A 21138-nucleotide genomic window follows, 5' to 3' on the forward strand; every position below is an offset into this window, starting at 1 on the left:
CTAGTCTCTTCAAACTATAAAAACTGATCTGGTCTTATACTTCATTGTATGTGCGTACATATTTGCATTGCTTTAACCCCCATTTGTTAGTCCCGCCTTCTCGCACACCAATCCATCGATTATAAGAGGCTTGCAGCAAATATTGGCCAAATTCCTGCCTGTCAATCTCTCTGCCAATGCGCGAAGCGCTGTAGTGTTCGGCATCAAACAGTTGCTTGACAGTGGTAGCAAATGACAGCTGAGTGGAAACAATGCCCAAACAAAAGTGCAAATTTACAGAAGATTTGCACATAAAATTCCCATGCTTTCGTCCATGTTGAGATCCTTGGGAAGCAGAAAGTATGACATGTAAAGCTGGCACTTATGTGTCTGTTGCTTATAAAGGTGCAAGGGATTTAGAAGCACACATTAGCTCTGCGAAGCATAAAGGCTCAACAAAAGGTGAAAGTTCATCAGGTAAATTAATGGACTACTTTTTGCGACCAGGTGACATTGTTATCACATTGCTTCCTTTTTCATGGTCATTCAAAATAATAGTAATAGTAAATCAAGGTACACTCATGGCATCAAATATTTTATTTTAGTATATGGACATTCAAAAGAAGGTTGGAATTTTTTTCTTTTTATGTTATGCTAATAGTGTCTTTTTCATTATATTAAAGTTTTCATTCATAGTAACACTGTTTTAAACCCTGTTATTACTATGTAGATGGCTATGACAAACTAAAACCATATGGTTTGGCCATCAGTGGCTGCATTGAAGGTTACTCACGTTAAGTGATGTGGTTGCTCTGTGGAGCCAGCAATAAGAACCCAGAGATTATAGCTGATCATTACCTGCAGTGTGCCTCAGAATTTGGAGTCATACCAATGATTCTTCACACTGACTGTGGCACTGAAATTGGAATAATGGCTGCAATCCAATGTGCTCTGAGATCAACTCACACAGACGATTTTGCAGGGGCTGCAAGCCATATAAATGGCTCCTCAATCAAAATCCAACTAATTGAAAGCTGGTGCTCATACTTCAGAAAACAAAGGTACAGTCTACTGTCATGTATTTTCTAATATTTTTGTTTATAATTGAGTTATGTGTTCTGAATCTTCATAGAGATATGTCAAAATATTCACTCAATGCAAGTGAATGAGGACCAAACTTTCAAGCTCTAAAAAAGCACATAGAGTCAGCATAAAGTTGATGCATGAGACTCCAGTGGTTTATTCATGTCTTCTGAAGTGAAAATGCATTCCCCATTCACTTGCATTGTATGGACAAACAGACACTATTTCTCCATGAAAATATCTTTGTGTTCTATAGAAGAAAGAATTTGATACGAGTTTGAGACAAAATGAGGTTGAGTGACTTATGAGAGAATAATCATTTTTGGGTGAACTATTCCATTAACTTTGACTGTAGTCAAAGTTGTGTGCACTTTAAGCTGAATGAACTCAAATTAGGCTCAGACACACACCTTTGAATTCATTAATGATTTCCGTAGATCAGGGGTGCCCACACTTTTTGCATGATGATCTACTTTTAAATGACCAACTCAATAAGATCTACCAACTAAAAAAACACAGTTTCATTTAAAAAAAGAAAATGCTTGTTGAGATTACTGCATGTATATATATAAAAATATATAATAATGTTCAATGTTGATATCATTTAATATATATCATAATATCATAATTTAGTTTAAAACTAAACCCAAAACACCTACAGCACAATAAATTACAATAGCCAGGGCATTTACCTTATTCTGCTGATTTGCACTGAATGGAATCAGACAGTTTTGCATAATCCGGGCAGTAGCTGCTGGTAGCAGGTCTCAAACACTGCTAGCATCGCAATTTCGCGCTCTGTTCTCAGAAGCCCTTGGAAGGCGCGTATGCACAAACCTAGTTGTCATGGCAACTGAATAAACAAAATTCTCACTTGGTCAATATTTACTCGTCATGTGCAAGTCAGACAGAATCTAAAAGAAGGAAAGACATTATATTTATTTTTATAAAAATTGAACGAAAGTACATTTAAATTTTGTGCGATCTACCAGCACTGGCTTTGCGATCGACGTATTGGGCACCCCTGCTGTAGATTATGTACCACTGTATGAAATCCGTCCAAATTTTCTTGTCGCAATGCATTATTTTGTTCTTTTGATACAGATTTATGTTGGAAGTGTAAAAATGTTCTGCCTTTTACACTTTGAGGGTACTTGAAACACCCAGCAGTCTGCAGCAAGCCTGCATGTTTATCAATAAGCAAGTGTAAGTCATCCAATGTTGTTGCACTGGATATCTGGAATAAACTTTTCATAAAAGCATCCAAAAGCAGTAATACAATGCTAATAACTGTATTTCAAGGAATATTCCAGGTTTAATGCAAGTTGAGTTCATCAAGTATGTTGATTTCCACAAAAATTAATTTCGACTCGTCGCTCTTTTTATTTAAGAAATAAAAAACAAAATCAAGGTTACAGTGAAGCACTTACAATGGAAGTCAATGGGGCCAGTTTTTGGAGGGTTTAAAAGCATACAGTGCATCCGGAAAGTATTCACAGCGCTTTACTTTTTCCACATTTTGTTATGTTACAGCCTTATTTCCTATATTTACCCCATAATGACAACTCTTTTGCAAATTTATAAAAATAAAAAATAAATCACATGTACATAAGTATTCACAGCCTTCGCTCAATACTTTGTTGAAGCACCTTTGGCACAAATTACAGTCTCAAGTCTTTTTGTTTATGATGTTACAAGCTTGGCACACCTATTTTTGGGCAGTTTCTCCCATTCTTCTTTGCAGGACCTCTCAAGCTCCATCAGGTTGGATGGGGAGTGTCGGTGCACAGCCATTTTCAGATCTCTCCAGAGATGTTCAATCGGGTTCAAGTCTGGGCTCTGGCTGGGCCACTCTAGGACATTCACAGAGTTGTCCCGTAGCCACTCCTTTGTTATCTTGGCTGTGTGCTTAGGGTCGTTGTCCTGTTGGAAGATGAACCTTCGACCCAGTCTGAGGTCCAGAGCTCTGGAGCAAGTTTTCATCAAGGATGTCTCTGTACATTGCTGCATTCATCTTTCTCTCAATCCTGACTAGTCTCCAAGTTCCTGCCGCTGAAAAACATCCATGCATGATACTGTCACCAATATGCTTCTCTGTAGGGACGGTTTTGGCCAGGTGATGAGCGGTTTCCTCCAGACATGAACTTGCCATTCAGGCCAAAGAGTTCAATCTATGTTTCGTCAGACCAGAGAATTTTGTTTCTCATGGTCTGAAAGTCCCTCAGGTGCCTTTTGGCAAACTCCAGGCGGGCTGTCATGTGCCTTTTACTGAGGAGTGGCTTCTGTCTGGCAACTCTACCATACAGGCCTGATTGATGGAGTACTGCAGAGATGGTTGTTCTTCTGGAAGGTTCTCCTCTCTCCACAGAGAAATGCTGGAGCTCTGTCAGAGTGACCATCAGGTTCTTGGTCACCTCCCTGACTAAGGCCCTTCTCCCCCAATAACTCAGTTTGGCCGGGCGGCCAGCTCTAGGAAGAGTCCTTGGTGGTTCAAAACTTCTTCCATTTACGGATGATGAAGGCCACTGTGCTCATTGGGACCTTCAATGCTGCAGAAATGTGTCTGTACCCTTCCCCAGATCTATGCCTCGATACAATACTGTCTTAAGGTTTACAGCATTACGTTGTCAGGGCAATGAAATAAAATAAAATTGGCTGTGACTTTACAAAGATACCGTTAGTAAGTGATTTTATCACACTAAAAATCACGTTAACACAGATATTGTTTATGTCTTGTGTCTATACGTTTAAAGCAGTAAGAATTTGAAAGTTTATGGATTGGCCCCATTGACTTCCATTGTAAGTGTCTCACTGGAACACAGATTTTTTTTTTTTTTTAAAGTTTAGATAGAAACTGTTAATCTTTAAAACATGGGGGAATTAAACTTAACAAAAAAATTGTATTGAAAGATAAATGTACCTCAAGCAAGGCCATCTTCATGTTCTCATCTATTATATCTTGTATTGTTCCATCAAAGTCAACCCTCCCAGTGAGGTGTTTGTACAGGATCTCTGAGAGAAACCGAGGACCTGGAGCACCATGAACAATTGATACTGCGATCAGTCTCCCAGCAAGGAAGTATTCATCTTCTCTGGCAGCTGTACACAGTAAATTTACCAGTGTTGATTTTCCAGAGTTACAATAAAGTGTTAAAATAAAGTGTTAAATCAACACTAAACAGATTGGGTTTAACACCAGAAGTGTCCGTTTTAAATAAGAGTCTCTGTCATTTTGCGTTGTTGCAAACATAACTCGTTCAGAGTTAACCAAGCCACACCTCCGTTTACGTGCAACCGTCGTTTTGACTGAACCAGAGTCCAGACCACATCGCGAACGCCATTTTACTTCTGTGGAAGAGTCAAGATTGGGTAAGTCTAATACTTTAACTTGACAGTAATAAAGATAAATCAGACTGTAAATTGATTTCAATGTATACAATTGATTAGTTTTATATTGTTCGATTAAATATGACTGTAATTATGAATAACTAACATTAGACGGCCAACGAGCTCTGACGTCTGCTTTTTGTAAATGGCCTGTGTCATGCCTCTTTATAAATGATGTAAAGGTAATAAAGCCTCGCATAAGTTTAGTTTTGTCTGTCATCACGTCTCGCGCACCGTAATTGTTTTTATGCACCTTTGGGCATTTTCTTTCCAAGCACAACAAAACCTAAAGTTATGCGCTGAAGCACATTGTAGGCCATTTTACGAGGTGAACTGTTGCGTGTTGAATTTCTACAGTGTTCTACCAGTAAATTGGTCTATCAGGAAGATCACTGGACTAAAACAAATGGTTATGATTCTAATTTGAAAATTCTTTCATTGACCGTGCTTCTGTGATAGTCGTGGTTCTGAACTGTGGTAATGTAAAGTTTTTAATGTTGTGAAATGATTGAGCTGCATGGTATTATTTTCTGCCACCTAGGGGTGTCAAACGCAATTAATTTTGTAGTAAATTAAAGCACTCCTTTGCTTTTAAAGGAACGAAAACCAATAGGCCTAATATTTATTAGTGTTCGGTTTAATCATAGACATCATATAGATAGACGCCCTATTGACCGCTTCTGCCTACTGGCGGGGACGAGCCGCGGCGCCGCCATCTTAGACCGGTCACCCGCTCCACTCAGTGTAATCTGTATGGCAGGTGCAATGAACTGTCAGCGCATTTAATTAATCATACCTCACTGAATACCGAACTGATTTTCACGCTGAGTTTTTTTGCTGCAAAGCTCATTCATGTAGCTATGATACAGGACACATGGTTCGGCGTATTTTAATATTCATAGTAGGCTTAACAGTAATATAATATTCTGATATAAGATATAAAGTGACCAGACGTCCAATAGCAAAATATGTAATGTAGGATATAAGGTATTTTATAAATCACACACTTTAAATATGATAAAGAATCAGAAACAGATAGTTGCAGTAAAGTAAGATATTTTAATAAGTTGAAGAAACTATTTATAATGATTTGTGACACTCTCTCTCTCTCTCTCTCTCTCTCTCTCTCTCTCTCACACACAAACACACACACACTCTCTCTAACACACACACACTCTCACTCTCTCACACACACACACACTCTCTCTCACACACACACTCTCACTCTCTCACACACACACAATCTCTCTCTCTCACACACACTCTCACTCTCTCACACACACCTAGCTAACGTTAGCTGGCTACGATTTCAGTACAGTGATCCTTGCTCCTTCTCAATTATCTGGTAATATTCTATTCACAAAATACAACCAATAGTACGGTAATGTTAAAACTTACTTGTGAAAAGTAATCCCCCGGGCCCTATTTGCGATGGTCCGCCGATTAGAACAGGAAAATGCTCCACAGTGCTCTGGCATCTTAACTGCTGCCACGCAACGAAACTAGGAGTACGACCGGTTTAAGATGGCGGCCGTATTTCTCAGTGCGCAGCGGCCAATAGGGCATCTAGTCTCTATATAATATCTATGGGTTTAATAGTTGTGTGGAACACTCGTCGTGAAATATAGGTAACGTCAGAAATAGGATAAGGCACAGCTCTTTACTCATCTCCCTATAGTCGGGGAGCCAAAGTCTCAAAAGCTCAATAAAATGGGTTGAACGTGACATGGTCTGCCATACTTTTTATTTGTGTTTTTTTCTGTTAACTTTGACCCTAAGAACCAATAATTGGAGGGTCTGCTCTGCCGGAAATATCGCGAAAAACAATTCTGGCCATTTTAGTGTATGCCCCCTTTATTTTTTATCAGAAAAATGTGAAAAAATATTTTTTTCCTCAAATCCTCAGTGGATTGGGTAGGCTGTCAATAAATGCATTCCAGATACACAAAACTCATGTGCTGACAACATCCACTTAAATAAGTAACTCTTAAAACACATTTCTACATGATTTTGCATCAATTTCATGCAAAAAAATTAGGCGTTTTCCCACTTTTTTTCAATATTTTCATATTTACTTCATTGGCAATCAACTATTCCCCTACGTTATGACATCAGTCAATATGCCATTCTTTTCACCAAACAGTATACTCATTCCACAGAAAAAACTATAAAAATCCAAACAAAATCAATGGATCTGTGATGATTTCACTACTAGTTGGCGATCAACAGGCTCAGAACTTCAATCTAATTTTTGACTACTCTCAAAATTCCGAAAGACGTACTGGATATTTAGCATCATGGCACACTTACACACACACACACATGATCTTAGTAATTTGAATGAGTTTGGAACAACAAACCAACGGTTACCAACGGTTACCAACGGACTTCGAAGCTTCTCATCATTGTCTGTGGTAAGTGACAGTGACTTTAGTGAATACCGGTAGGTCTGCCCCAGCGTTTTGGGAAAAGAATGGTAATATGGATATTGTAATGGAAACTGAAAGGACCATTCCAGTCTTCAAACAAGTATATTTCTGATGATTCCTCATCCCAAACCTATCCCTGTAGCAGCAGCATTCATTCTCTACTAGTTTACATAGATAGCTTTAGCCGTTTTAGCTCGTTTCGGTGGTTTCTTTAAACAGCCATAACTCCTCACAGGAAAGGGGTAGAGACTTACTTTTTTAAATGCTCAGAATCTTATGCTCTTATGCTCATGTGTCCTATATGTCCATTTTGACGACATTTTAAACGTTAGCTGCCGTTAGCAATTAGCTACATGGCCAGTTGTTACGTTCAGGTTTAGACAAATTGTAGCTAGTTAGCTTGTGGCATGAATGGCCACACAAAAACGATATGTAGCTATATTGGATATCAGACTTTACACAATACTGAACAATACAAATGTTATTTAAGATGTAAACATACTATATATTATGCATAGTTTGTTTTTGTATATAGTCCAGTACAGTATATAGAAAGTGATTTGTCAAAACCTAGTTAGCTAGTAGTGTCAAACATCTAGATTTCTTTCACCTGAATACACAATATTTCCCATTTGCAGATTTGGTTCTGATCTTATTGGATTTGTTGTGGGGGAAAAGTTAGCAAGAAGAGAAGGCAGCAGAGGATTTGAAAATACAGTAAAGAGGAGTGGAGTGGAGAGGAGAGTGGAGGATTGAACAGAAGAGAAGAGTGGAATGAGAAGAGAAGAGTGAAGAGGACAGGGGTGGACTGAACAAGAGAGAAGAATAGTGGAGGAAAAAAGAGGAGTGAATTGACCAGGAAAGAAGAGTGGAGAGGTATGGAGAGGAGTTGATTGAATAGGAGAGAAGAAGAGGGAAGAGGAGAATAGTGGAGAGGAGTAGAAGAGGAGAAGAGTGGAAAGGATAGGAGAGGAGAGAAGAGTTGAGAGAAGCAGAGTGGATTGGAGAGGACACTAGAGAGTGAAGAGTACAGGAGTGGATTGAACAAGAGAGAAGAGTGGAGAGGAGTGGATGGAATATGAGAGAATAGAAGTGGAGAGGGGAGAAGAGTGAAGAGGAGAGGATTAAATGAGAAGAGAAGCGTGGAGGAGAAAGGAGAGGAGTGAACTGAACAGGAGAGGATAAGAGTAACGAGGAGAGAACAGGAGAGGAGTGATGTGAATTGGAGAAGAATGAAGGATGGAGCCTGAGTTCTCAACCAAGAAGCTGGAGAGAAAGCTGCTCAGTACCAACTATACTGCTTGCATAATATGTCAGAAAACAGACAAATCAAGGCTACCCTTCCCTCCTATATTCTGTAACCAACAGAAAGGATGATGTCTCATACAGACTTGACAATGAGATGAAACCTCAATGTGACTTTCTGGGGAGGAATCCTTTGTGGCACACACAATGTCGTGCGAAGTACTCAAATCGTAAAACTGTTGACCAGAAGAGGAAAAAAATTGAAAGGCCAGAAGGCACTTCATTTGAAGCAGAACTTAATCCTGAGCCAGACAGCAGCAGGCCTACTAAAAAAACACGAAAGTCAATGCCACAGCCCATCAAACACAGGGAAGAGTGCTTCATTTGTGGAAGAGCACGCACGACCGGGGGGAATAGATCCCTTATTTTGATCGCCACTTATGACAGACAGAATGCAGTATGGGGAAAAGCAAACAAACTTGAAGATGAAGAGATGCTACACACGATTCGTGGTCCTGATGAAAACAAGTGTACTGATATGATTGCTGAGGACTTCCGGTACCACAAGGAATGCATGACCAACTACCTGACAAAGCGTCTTCGTTCACAGGAAAAGACTAGTACTGCCACAACTCCATATGATGCTGCACTGAACCAACTCATATCTCGGATAGATGAGCCCCTTTTCAAAGAGAATGCCATATTCTTTGTTACAGCTTTGAGGGATGAATTCCGTAAATACTTGGAAAGACTTGGAGTTCACAATGTTACCTCATACAGGTGTCAGTCCTTGATTGCCCGCCTTAGAAGACACTATGAAGTAGGTGGCAATTGTAAAATAATGGTTGTGCCACAGAAAGGATGTTCTACCCTGATTTGCTCAGCAGAAATGAATGTTGGCTGCATGCTCTCAAAGTTGAAGGAACTTAAGGAGAAAACTGAAGAGGCAGAGTATGAAGAAGAAAGTGATGATGAGTTGACACCAGATGACACCATAGTCTCTTCCTACAACACTGCAAAGAGAATACGGAAGGAGCTCCAGGACCAACGTAAGCAGGCCCTGAAGGAAGCAAGAGAAGCCAGAACAGCTCAAGCCAGTGGAAGTCACCAGATGCCTGGAAGTATGACTGAAGACCCGTCACTGCAGCTAGAGATATCATACCTGGAGGCATCCCGAAGAGTGAGCTCTACCCTGTACAACCACCTGGCATGGATGATAACAGATGCATCTCCAGAGTTAGGTGAGGATGGCCGGGTAAAAGTCAGTCCTAAGCAGCAAGAACAAGTTCTCAACCTTGCCCAGGATGTCTGCCAAGCAGTTGCCAAGATCCCAACACCGAAACACGTTGGGACAGCTTTGCACATCCTTAAGGAAACCAGAAGCAAGTCGACTGTGTCACTCCTAAATAGATTTGGGAACAGCATCAGCTACAAAGAAGCACAGAGATATATTACAACAATGGCAATGGCAGTTGAAGAGCAGACAACTAGGGATGGTGCCTTCATACCAACAAACCTGAAGGGAAAACTCTTCACTGGCATCAGTCAGCAGCCAGCAGCCATGGATAAATACTTGAAAGCTCTTCCAGTTCTGACAGCTGTGTCAGAGCAAACAAAGGCTATGGCACACCTGGATGCGGATGACACCAAACACCACAAAGACAGGAGGCAGAAGGTGTAAGGAAAATAACAGATGTCATCAACAGCCAGATGATCAATCATTTTACATGTGAAGAACAGGAGCTGATGAACATTTCAACAGGCCACAAAGCCACATCTGCTGACTTGAGCTGCGCTTGTGAAAAAGGCCTGGAGGCACTGGCTGCAGCAAGAAGAACAGACAGTGAGAAAGTAGCCCAAATTAAACTTTCAACCTTCGCAGCAAAGCCAAAGAAGTCAATGTCCATGGCATTCAAAGCCAAAAAGGTCTATGAGGAGGAGAGTGCAGTTGTACGGAACCTTTACTTTGTTCAGGACTTAGAGGAAGACAGGAAGGTGGAAGTGTTTGTCCATGAATGGACAAGTTGCCCAGCCTCTCTGTTTGAGCCAGATCCGTCCCTTGACCAAAGTTACACAATGCGTAAAGGAAACAAGGCAGACTACCTGGCTGCAATCAAGACAGCCCTTGGCAGCTCATGGGGGGAGTGGACAAACTACCGCCATCTGACAAGCCTGTTGTAATGGTAGTAGATGCCATGGCGTTCATTCAACGTTACCAACATCTTGGGAGCAGCACCTTCCATGAACTGCAAGGAAAGTACCTAAGGCAGCTCCTTGGAATCCTCCCAGACAAGTGTGACTGCATCCACTTTGTTGGTGATCGATATGATGTCTCCCCTGCTGAAAGGTGAGGAACGAGAGAAGAGGATGAAGACCTGCCCCAGCAAAATGAAGGAGTACAAGCCATATGATACTCTCCCTATACCTGAATGGAAAGACTTCATTCACAATCCACTGAATAAAGCTAATCTGTTAAACTACATGGGGGAAGCATGGGCAGCTCAGAACAAGTCACTTCCTGCAGGATGCACACTTATTCTTGGTGGAATCTTTTGTGATCCTGGTCGCACTGTCCTCTTGTCAGCGGATTGTCAGGTTGAGCTTCCAGAACTTTCCTGTGAGAAACATGAAGAGGCAGATACCAGGATGTTTGCTCACATTGCATACTCAGTTCAAATTCTGCACCACAAACAGGCTGTAGTGGTTGCGACTGACACAGATGTGATCATGATGTGCATGTACTACAACACACATGGATGGGCTGCAGGAGCTGTGGGTGAAGACGATGGATATCTTCCTACCTGTTCATGCCAAGAGAGGCTCTGGCGGGGAAGTATGATGTTGCAGCTTCAGATCTTACATCCTTTCTCCTCAGCACCTACATACTTACCGGATGTGACACAGTGAGCTATCTGTACAGAAGAGGAAAAAGGCGTGCCTACACAACTGCTATTAAACACCTGACAGACCTTTTGCCGCTGTGCAGGTATGGTGAACATGAGGAAAGCCTGGATGTTCAGGAAGAAGTTATAACAGCAGCACGGCGATACATGGTGTCACTCTATGACAGGAGTAACTTTAGTGGTACTCTAGATGCACTGCGAGCCCATCTCTTTGTGAGCATCAAAGGAGACATGCGTTGCCTTCCACCAACTGAAGATGCCTTCCTATTACACCTTCGCCGAGCCCTTCATCAGTTGGCTGTGTGTAAGCGGGCACACATGGTTAAGCCAGCCTACCCAGCTGCCACTGATTTTGGGAGACAACTTGTCAATGGAAAATTGGTGGCAACCATGATGCTGAAAGAGGCAAAACCTGTGCATGATGCTGAAAGATGCAAAAACTCAATCACATCAAATACTGCCGCTGCAAGAAAAGCATGTGTGCCCGAGGATGCTCCTGTGCAAGAGCCAATGTGAAGTGTGGCATTGCATGTCTCTGCACCGGGGACCCCAACAGATGTTCAAGGATTGAACTTGCGCTTGAAGACAGGGACACGTAAGTAGGCCACGTGTGTGTTAGAGAGAGGGGGGTGCATATTTTATCGCGCTGCTGTATAACCCACCCTGTCGGTCTTGTTTGCTGTCTCCTCAGGTGGTGAGGGTGAAGGTCTGTCCCCAGAGCAGTATCTGCAGTGTGCCACCCTCCTGATTATCCCACCTCACAGGGACCTGCACCTAGTTAATTAAGTTATGTTAAATTATTGAAGTTGTAATAGTTGTCATCTGAGGCAATAAAATAATGAAAGTCATTTTGCTGTATTATATTTCTTGTGTGGCACATTTCCATTGGGAGAACAGGCTTATGTTTAAATTAAAAAGATGCCTAGGCCATGATGTTTAATAATGTGGACATTAACAACCCTGTTAAATATCCAGTATGTCTTTCGGAATTTTGAGAGTAGTCAAAAATTAGATTGAAGTTCTGAGCCTGTTGATCGCCAACTAGTAGTGAAATCATCACAGCTCCATTGATTTTGTTTGGATTTTTATAATTTTTTCTGTGGAATGAGTATACTGTTTGGTGAAAAGAATGGCATATTGACTGATGTCATAACTTAGGGGAATAGTTGATTGCCAATGAAGTAAATATGAAAATATTGAAAAAAAGTGAGAAAACGTCAGAATTTTTTGCATGAAATTGATGCAAAATCATGTAGAAATGTGTTTTAAGAGTTATTTTTTCAGTGGATGTTGTCAGCACATGAGTTCTGTGTATCTGGAATGCATTTATTGACAGCCTATCCAATCCAATGAGGATTTGAGGAAAAATATATTTTTTCACATTTTTCTGATAAAAAATAAAGGGTGCATACACTAAAATGACCACAATGTTTTCGCGATATTTCGGCAGAGCAGACCCTCAATTGTTGGTTCTTAGGGTCAAAGTTAACAGAAAAAACACAAATAAAAAGTATGGCAGACCATTTCAGGTTCAACCCATTTTTGAGACTTTGGCTCCCCGACTACTAGGGCTTAACGTTAAACATTTAAGTTAGTCGACATTATCAACAAAATGTCGACAGATATTTCAAACTAATGTAAGCATGTACATATATATATATATATATATATATATATATATATACATTTTTTACATTTGGTTTCAAATTTAATCAAATTTTATTTATAGCAACCAAGTAAGATGTGTTTCTTCCTCATCATGACAGTCAAAGCACAATTTCGAAATCAGAAGTTGTTCATTAAAATCCCAGAGGCTTGCTTTGATATATTTATAGCAGAAGTTAAGTAATAAAGTCATTATTAATAATTACGTGTATGTATATATATTTCTATCCTTATGTGTCAAATTGTGAATAAAGTTGCCTAAAATTGATAAACCTTTTGTTGTGCAATGAAAGAGAAGTTTTCAATACCGGAAGACCTTGCAGTTACAGTTACAGATGACACAGGCACAGAGGTGGATAAAGATGTGTTTCCTGATCTAATGACCACCAGTGGGTTGGTTTTTGTCATAAATGAATTGAATGACATTGGTGAGTGATAACAGGAGCTATTGAATGATGTCAAATACCAATATCTGAATGAATGCTGTTAGTGTTTAATATGTTCAGTATTTTAATTGTTGTAGCTAGTGTTGATGATATGTGGAGAAATGTAGGCTATTCCTAATATGTCTATTAACCCTAGTATGAACTTTAACAGGACCTTCCACACCTCAATCTTCAGTCAGCTTGGATACAGATACACTGTCTCCAACTTCAAAAAGCAGTGAGGACAGTGACTGGTTTAGTCCAAAACGATTCAGGAAGGAAGGTGATGACGCTTCTCAAAGCTTACAGGCCAGAGATGTGAGTCCCAGTATCCTTACTCAGACATTGGGGGATTTACTTATCGTGACCTTGAGCTTTACATGCTAAAAGTTTAATTCATATCTTTTTTGTTGTTGTTGTATTTTATACATAATAGTAATTTTCCAGATCAGGAGCTTAGTTCAGGGGCATTTAAATATTCCTGGATTTTCTACTCTCTTATTACATGGCTTTGTGGAACATTTGATTCTGACTGGTAAATTGACCCTATTTAATTTGTTAGTGCACATTACTAATCTTGTGTTGAACAGTTAATCTGTGCAAATAAATATGCAGATTTTATTTAATTTTTTCTGGTAATTGAGAGATGTAAAAGTAACACCCGCCCTATTTTACATTTTGTGTTTCACTTGGACTTACATCACAAAACTGAATTAAAGTTGGTTGCATCTTCCGGTTCATGGGGACTTTAAAAGTTTAATCTCAAATCAATATATCTCTGATCAATATTTCATGTCTAATTATTAACTTATGTGGCAAGAAACCGTGTAATAAGCTGAATAATGTACATCCAGCCGGTTGTTATCGCAGAATAAACCCCTTCAGTCTAATGCAAGAACTCTCCACTTCATGTCCTGATCAGCCTGTCGGAGTTTATTCTGCTATAACAACTGGCTGGATGTATATTATCCCTTACATAATTTGTTAATATTCCTCTTTTTATAGTTGATAAAAGAAATTCTACAGACAAGACCAGGTGGAGCAAATGTGCTTAAGGAGTTTGAAGATACAGGGACAATTAGCGATGACATGAGAAAACTGATGGTGAACATCTTGGTTGCACACATGATTGAGACAGAAGGATAATTATCAAAATATAATAGTCTTGGGTTATTTAATTTGTTAGTTATTATGATAGTAAATTGTGATGTATATTAGTTGGGTGCTACAAATTTAATTAAGTAATAAGCTGTTGATTGTTCTGAAAGTAAGAGTAGTTTTATTATATATTTTTAAACAATTCTCATCAATGTAAAGTAACATTGAGTGTTTCCATTTTTCAGGAGAGTCCCACATCGACTTACCAAACAGAAGTATGGTTTGGGAATTATCACCTTGTTTCCCTCACTCAGAGATCCCCAAGGGAGGACTGGATATGTAAGTCATTATGCGAGATCAGAACATTCAATATTTTTGTGATCATTTAGAAATGTCTTAAAGAAGTTGTCATTGTCGATGGAGGGTTACAATTTGGGCTGTCACTTTACGTTCAAAAATCGATTGCACAATCGATCGGTCGAACCAACACAAGTTTCGAAAACGGAATCGATTTTAACGGCGTTCTCTCGGAGCGCGTCACGATACGCCCGCAGCGAATGCGTGTCACACAGCAACTGCAGGTTCTGACACACACATAACCTACTTTGTGTCTCTTTTTACAAAAAAAGTGAATTCTGCCGGTATTCAGACAGTCTCATGCATACAGATTCGGGCTACTGGCTAAAATACCTACGTAGGCGAAATTTGTTTAACATTTCTAATCGTAGGCTAAACACAGCCATGTTGAAGCCCGCAGCAATGTTTTTCAATGTTATGGCAGTCCACTCTGCTTATTGTTTTTCGAGAATGCACTCCTGTTTGTCATTGCGAACGAAACTTCACGCCAGTTAATCATCAGAAATATTGCTGACTTGTGCGCGTCTCAAGCACCCTCTTTCCGTTCGTCCTAATGCCTGTTAGTTGTCCGTGGATTGGCTTATATTTGGCGTTGAAAATGGAAAATCGAATTTACAATCGATTCAATGAACACTTATGTCTCAAAAATCAAAAAGATTTTTTCACAAAAGTGACAGCCCTAGTTACAATTTTGAGTTTTAATTTGTGTCATTTCATCAGGAACATTTTTATGATGCCCAAAAAAACACTGGATTCTTGTCATGGCGCCCCAAGACAGTACAAAAGGGACAAAACCTGTAAATAAGGATGATCCAAAAACAGAGTAAAATGGAGGCCCTTTGCTTGACAGACAGCTGTGTCACCATTAAGATCAGCTAGATAATGACCAAAGTGTAGAGGCTATCTCCTTGATGAATCATACAAGTGTCCGTGAGGTCATCATGCAGAAGATGAGGGCCACGTTTGAATACAGACAGCGCCTTATCCATGATCCAGAGAGATCCACCACCATTCTCTCAGTTTTTCCTCGATTCCTGGATACTAAAGGATTGGTATGGATTTTGTCTTTGCTTTTTGTTAACCAAATTGAAATGCTAGTTTCAGAGAATTGTCAAATAGACTGCTTTGTTGAAAACACATTTAGCTTGTTCATATATTTATATTTTGTGGTAATTTCTTTACATTTTTTCTGCAAACTGCTTCAGATTCATCTGGACTTCACGCTCCTCTTTGGGTCAGAAACTGCTTCCAGACTTTTTGAAAGGTGGCCAACTGTATTCAAAGCAAAGGTTATCAGGCTAGCAGAAACCTTGACTTCCACTCCCCTGCTGAAAAGATTACTGTCATCTGTCAAAGAGAACAGGGATGAACAGGATTACCCAGGTAGAGTTTTACAGAACTAACTTGCAAAGGCTAGTTCTGTAAAGCACTAAAAGTTAAGTTAAGCAGTTAAAATCTGCTTAACTTAGTTATAGTGTAATGCTTTTAACATATGTTTTGTGTTTTTTAGAATGGGACAGTGACATATCATCCTTCCTTCTACTTCAGCATCTCTTGTCACCCCAGGCTTCAGGAAGAAAGAAAACCCACAGGATCAGTATTTCTCAGGCTGTTGACCACGTGGTGGTATTTCAAAAAGTAGGTAATTGGTGACAAAATACAAGGGCTGTAAGCTTTATACTTAGATTTGCTCCGCTAAAGGGATAGTTCACACAAAAATGAAAGTTCTGTCAGTAATTACTCGCCCTCAATGTTGTTCCAACCCCATAAGACTCGTAAGAATTTTCTTTTTTGGGTGAACTATCCCTTTAATTTTTCCAGCTGATAACGGTTAATATAAGTTATCTAAATGTAAACGATCTAAACCAGAGATGTTCACAAGTCCCGTAACAACCAGTTGGTGCATATACTGTTTTCTTCTGGAGTGTCTCCTGTTCTTTACGATGTTCAATCAATTTAAAAAGACTAAAATTAACTAATAAAGCTGTACATGTTTGTCATTTACTATTAATCAAATTTGTGTTTTTGTTTGTTTTCTTTTTCAGGCATGCCGGAGTATACAGGAACATCTTGAGGCAGAAGAGAATCGTCAACCATACATTCTTGCCTTGGGGAGCAGCAAGGAAGCCATCAGTCAGTTCTTCATTGTGGTTGATAAAAAGCTCATCCCCTGTCAAGAATCCTCTTCACTTGCAGCAATTGATGAACTCTTCAAGGTCCATTTTGTTTTCAGCATCAGTTATGATCTTCCACTCAAAAATATGTACACTTTTCTCCAGACTACAGTATTGATGTTGGCACCACAAGTGAGAGCCCAAGGGTAAAGGAGCTCAGAGCTAATTATTGAATAATGTTTAGATGCTACATCTGTAAAACGCTGCTTGCTACAACAGTAAAATTAATTCGGCACCTTAAACTTGTTCATGGTTTGTATCCTGGCAAGAAATTTGAGCTGGTTTGTGCTCAGGATGGTTGTTCCTTGCAATTTAAAAGTTATGCAGGGTTTAGAAAACATTTAATTAGATTTCACTGTAGGGGTGTAGCATCAAGCAGTGAGAATGTATCTCTACAAAATCTACAAACTCCAAATCCCAGTGAAGCAGCATCACTTGTTGTGTCTGACACAGAGCAAAGTTCAAGTAATGATGCAAGTTTGCATGAATGTTCTTCTGTTTCAAGGGATTGTTCCAGGGAAATGTGTGCATCCATAATAGCTAAATTGTAGGGTAACGGTGTTGCAAACAGTGTTATTATGTCAGTTGTTGAAAGCATGGAGGATTTTGTTACTGATTTCCATACAAGTTTTAGGGGAAACATTTTAAATGTTGTGCCTGTTGAAAGCACAAGTAGAAGTTCAGTTTTTAATAGTTTTCATAATCCATTCTCCGATTTTAATACTGATAAATAATGGAGAAAATATTTCAGTGAGAAATGGGGGTTGTTGAACCTACTGAAATACACTTAGGTGTCAGATACGATACAAGAAAGAATAAGATCTCTGGAATGTATGAACAGATTCCAGTTAATGACACTTTCATATATATTACAAAAAGCCATCCTTTGTGCTCCATAAATAGCAATGCACTTCATATCCAAATTTACTACGATGATTTCGAAACAGCAAACCCATTAGGATCTAAACATGGGATTCATAAACTTGGCTGTTTATATTTTGTGCTTCAGTAACCTGCCAGCACACATAAATTATTCCTTAATGAACATATATCTAATTTCTTTGTTTCATTCTGAAGATGGAAAAAAGTATGGCATTGACAAAATACTTGGCCCATTGGTTGATGATGTGAAAATACTTGAGCAGGAGGGAATGAAGGTGCTATTTTCTGAGGAACCCATCTTTGGTACTATTGCGCAGTTTACTGGCGATAACCTAGGTCTAAATGGTATTCTTGGTTATGTTGAATCTTTTTCTGCAAAACATTACTGCAGACTGTGCCTTACTGACAAGGTGTTAGCACAGGAAGTATTTAGTGAGGATGATCTGCGGGTGATATTGCGTAACAGAAATGTAAATGAGGAACATTATAAGTATCTTGCTGACAACCCTAATGAAAACTCCTGTTATGGTAATAAAAGAAATTCTGTACTCAATACCTTGACTTACTTTAATGTATCAGAGAACTTTGTGCTGGATATTATGCATGATATCCTGGAGGGAGTTGCACAGTATGAAGTGAAACTGCTTTTTGAATACATGAGTTGCAATCTAATTTCTGGGGATTCCATTCCTCAAAGATTGTACGCCTTCAACTATGGCTATTTGGACAAAAATAATCGCCCAACCAGGGTCAACCTTCAACAAGCAGGAAACAGCATTGGACTCAACGCAAGTCAGACATTGTGTCTAATTAGGAACATCCCTCTCATATTTGGAGATGTAATCCCAGAGGGAGATAAGCACTGGCATTTGATGTTGCTCCTCTTACATATTGTTAACATTATATTTTCTCCTTGCATCTCTCAAGGAATGACAATATTTTTGAAGCATCTGATAGTGGAGCATCATCGACTGTTCAAGGAGTTGTATCCTTCTAGAAATCTGATTCCAAAGCACCACCTTATGATTCACTACCCTGAATGCATCAGGCAAATTGGCCCATTAATTAATGTATGGACTATGAGGTATGAAGCAAAACACAGGTTTTTTAAGAAAAATCTAAAAAAAATTAAAAAACCTGACCAAATCACTTGCAAAAAAACATCAGCTCGCCATTGCCTATCACTGGGAGCACTGTGCTATCAAAGGTATTGAGTCTGGCCCTGTTTCAAAATTTTTTGACCGACCTTGAAAACGGTGATTTTATTTCTGAGCAGCTCCACATTGATCTCTCAAGTGAAGTAACGGTCACACCATGGGTTAAGTGTCATGGTACGGAGTATCGTAGTGGTCTTGTTGCGTGCTTAGATTTGGTTGATGATGCACAGGTCTTTGGAAAAATTGTTAAAATTGTTATTAAGGATGGAATTTTTTTTTTGGCATCATGTATGGAATCAGAGTTTGTTGAACATCTTCATGCTTTCAGTGTTGTTGCACAAGAGAACAGTCTTGTCCTCAAAAAACCTGACGAATTGTTTTACCACAAGCCGTTTGATTTACAAATGTCCTATGGCAATGACAGTCTATTTTACATCGTTTTGGACTGCTATTTGTAAAAAAAAAAAAAAAAAATGGATTCATGTAATTTAAAGCACTGTCTAGATGGATTGGTGTTCTGTGCTGGAATAAAGTTTTGAAAGATAATATAGAGTGATGTGTTTATTTCAAAGTGAATTTATTCTTTTCAGATTAAATAATTGTCAGTTTATTTTACAGTTCTTTAACCCTTGTGCCTCGTTATGACCATTTTTGGTCATTTGCAGTTGAATTTCTTTGACCATTTTGGCTGTTTTAATGCAAATGGTATGTAATTTGGCAAAATTTTGACTTTTTGGATACATTTAAAAAATTTGATCCCATTTTGCAAAATATGTATAACACACACTGTGTAGAAAAAAAAAAAAAGCAACTTTCAGTACCATAATGACCAAAAATGGCCCATTGAAACCCATTAAAACCTCGTTTAAAGCCGGGGCCGGCATTAATACATGCAAATCGATTTCGGTCGAAACATTGCGTCATTGGGAAGCAAAAGGGTCCTGTTTGCATTATATAGTGTATTCCACCAGATGGCGTCACTACATAGGTATTCCCTATGGGTGGAAATGCATGTTATATTCCTGGTTTCCACTAGGGGCACTATTGACTGTGTTATGAAGCATTTTAATGGCTAATCGATCTAATATTATATTTATAATTATGTGTGGATGTCTGAGAGCAATGTGTGTCTGCATTGACAAAAGTGTGTGTGTAGGGCCTAAATATAATACATGGTGTTTAGGCGAGTGACAAATCACAATATTCGCATTAGGTCATATTTTTCCATTTCTATTTATTCTCTCTCTCTCTCTCTCTCTCTCTCTCTCTCTCTCTGTATGTGTGTGTGTGTGTGTGTGCATTTAGCAAGAGAAAGCACTTCTTACTGCATTGTTTTCTTTCGGTTTGATTCATGCGTATTTTACGCACAGACTTGAACCTTTGACACAGCTTCGTTTTTTTAGCAGTCTATATTTCAAAGTTAATTGATAATTTCTCACATACGTAGAGTCACAAACACAGCCATGCAGTCCTTAGACAATAATAACACCTTTCATCTTGCGGCAACACAACGATGTAGCTGCGAGCTTTCCAAAACAAAGTGTGCCTTTGTTTGTGTTTTGACTAGTTGAGAAATCATACAAGTGCGTTTGATGCAAAAGATATAAAGCTGTGCACATCTTTGGTGCGATAATTTCAAACTCGACAAGATGAAGAAAAAAATTGCTCTGGTTGGAACGATACGGAGGAACAAACGAGAGCTTCCTCCACACCTTCTCCAAACCAGAGCGCGACAACCCAGACCCTCCATGTTTGCGTTCAGGAAGACCACAATGGCCGTGTCGTATGTGCCAAAACGGGGGAAAAATGTGCTTTTGCTGAGCACCAAGCACCGCGAGCCCGCTATGACTGGAGAGGAGCACCAGAAGCCTGTTATAATAATGGACTACAACCGGTGCAAAGGAGCTGTCGACTGCCTGGATCAGTTATGTGCTATTAGCAACAGTAACTCTTTTTATTTTATATACATATCTTTGTGGTTTTCTAAAATCTAGGCATATTTAGTTCTAAGTTTATCATGCATTTTTTTTCTCTTATAACTTGGGCCAAAAAATAGATACATGTTATTTATTTTTCCTTGATCTTTTTTTTTTATTTTGCAGGCTGTTGGCGCCTGACCCGCACACCATCCGCAGCAGCCATGGTTCAATCGCAGCAGAGAGCAGAACATTCAGAGGCAAGTGGGTCTGCAGACACCCATGACAAGAGGAGGAGGGGGTGCAGTTTCTGCCTCCCCAAAAAAAGAAAAGTGTCCACCACCTGCTCAAAATGTGGCGTTTACATATGTAAGGAGCATGCATTGCAATTCTGCAGCTCCTGCAAATGAGCTGTAGAATGACCCCATTTTGTATTGA

Source organism: Xyrauchen texanus, chromosome 7 (assembly GCF_025860055.1).
Source record: "Xyrauchen texanus isolate HMW12.3.18 chromosome 7, RBS_HiC_50CHRs, whole genome shotgun sequence".
Classification (NCBI taxonomy): Eukaryota; Metazoa; Chordata; class Actinopteri; order Cypriniformes; family Catostomidae; genus Xyrauchen; species Xyrauchen texanus.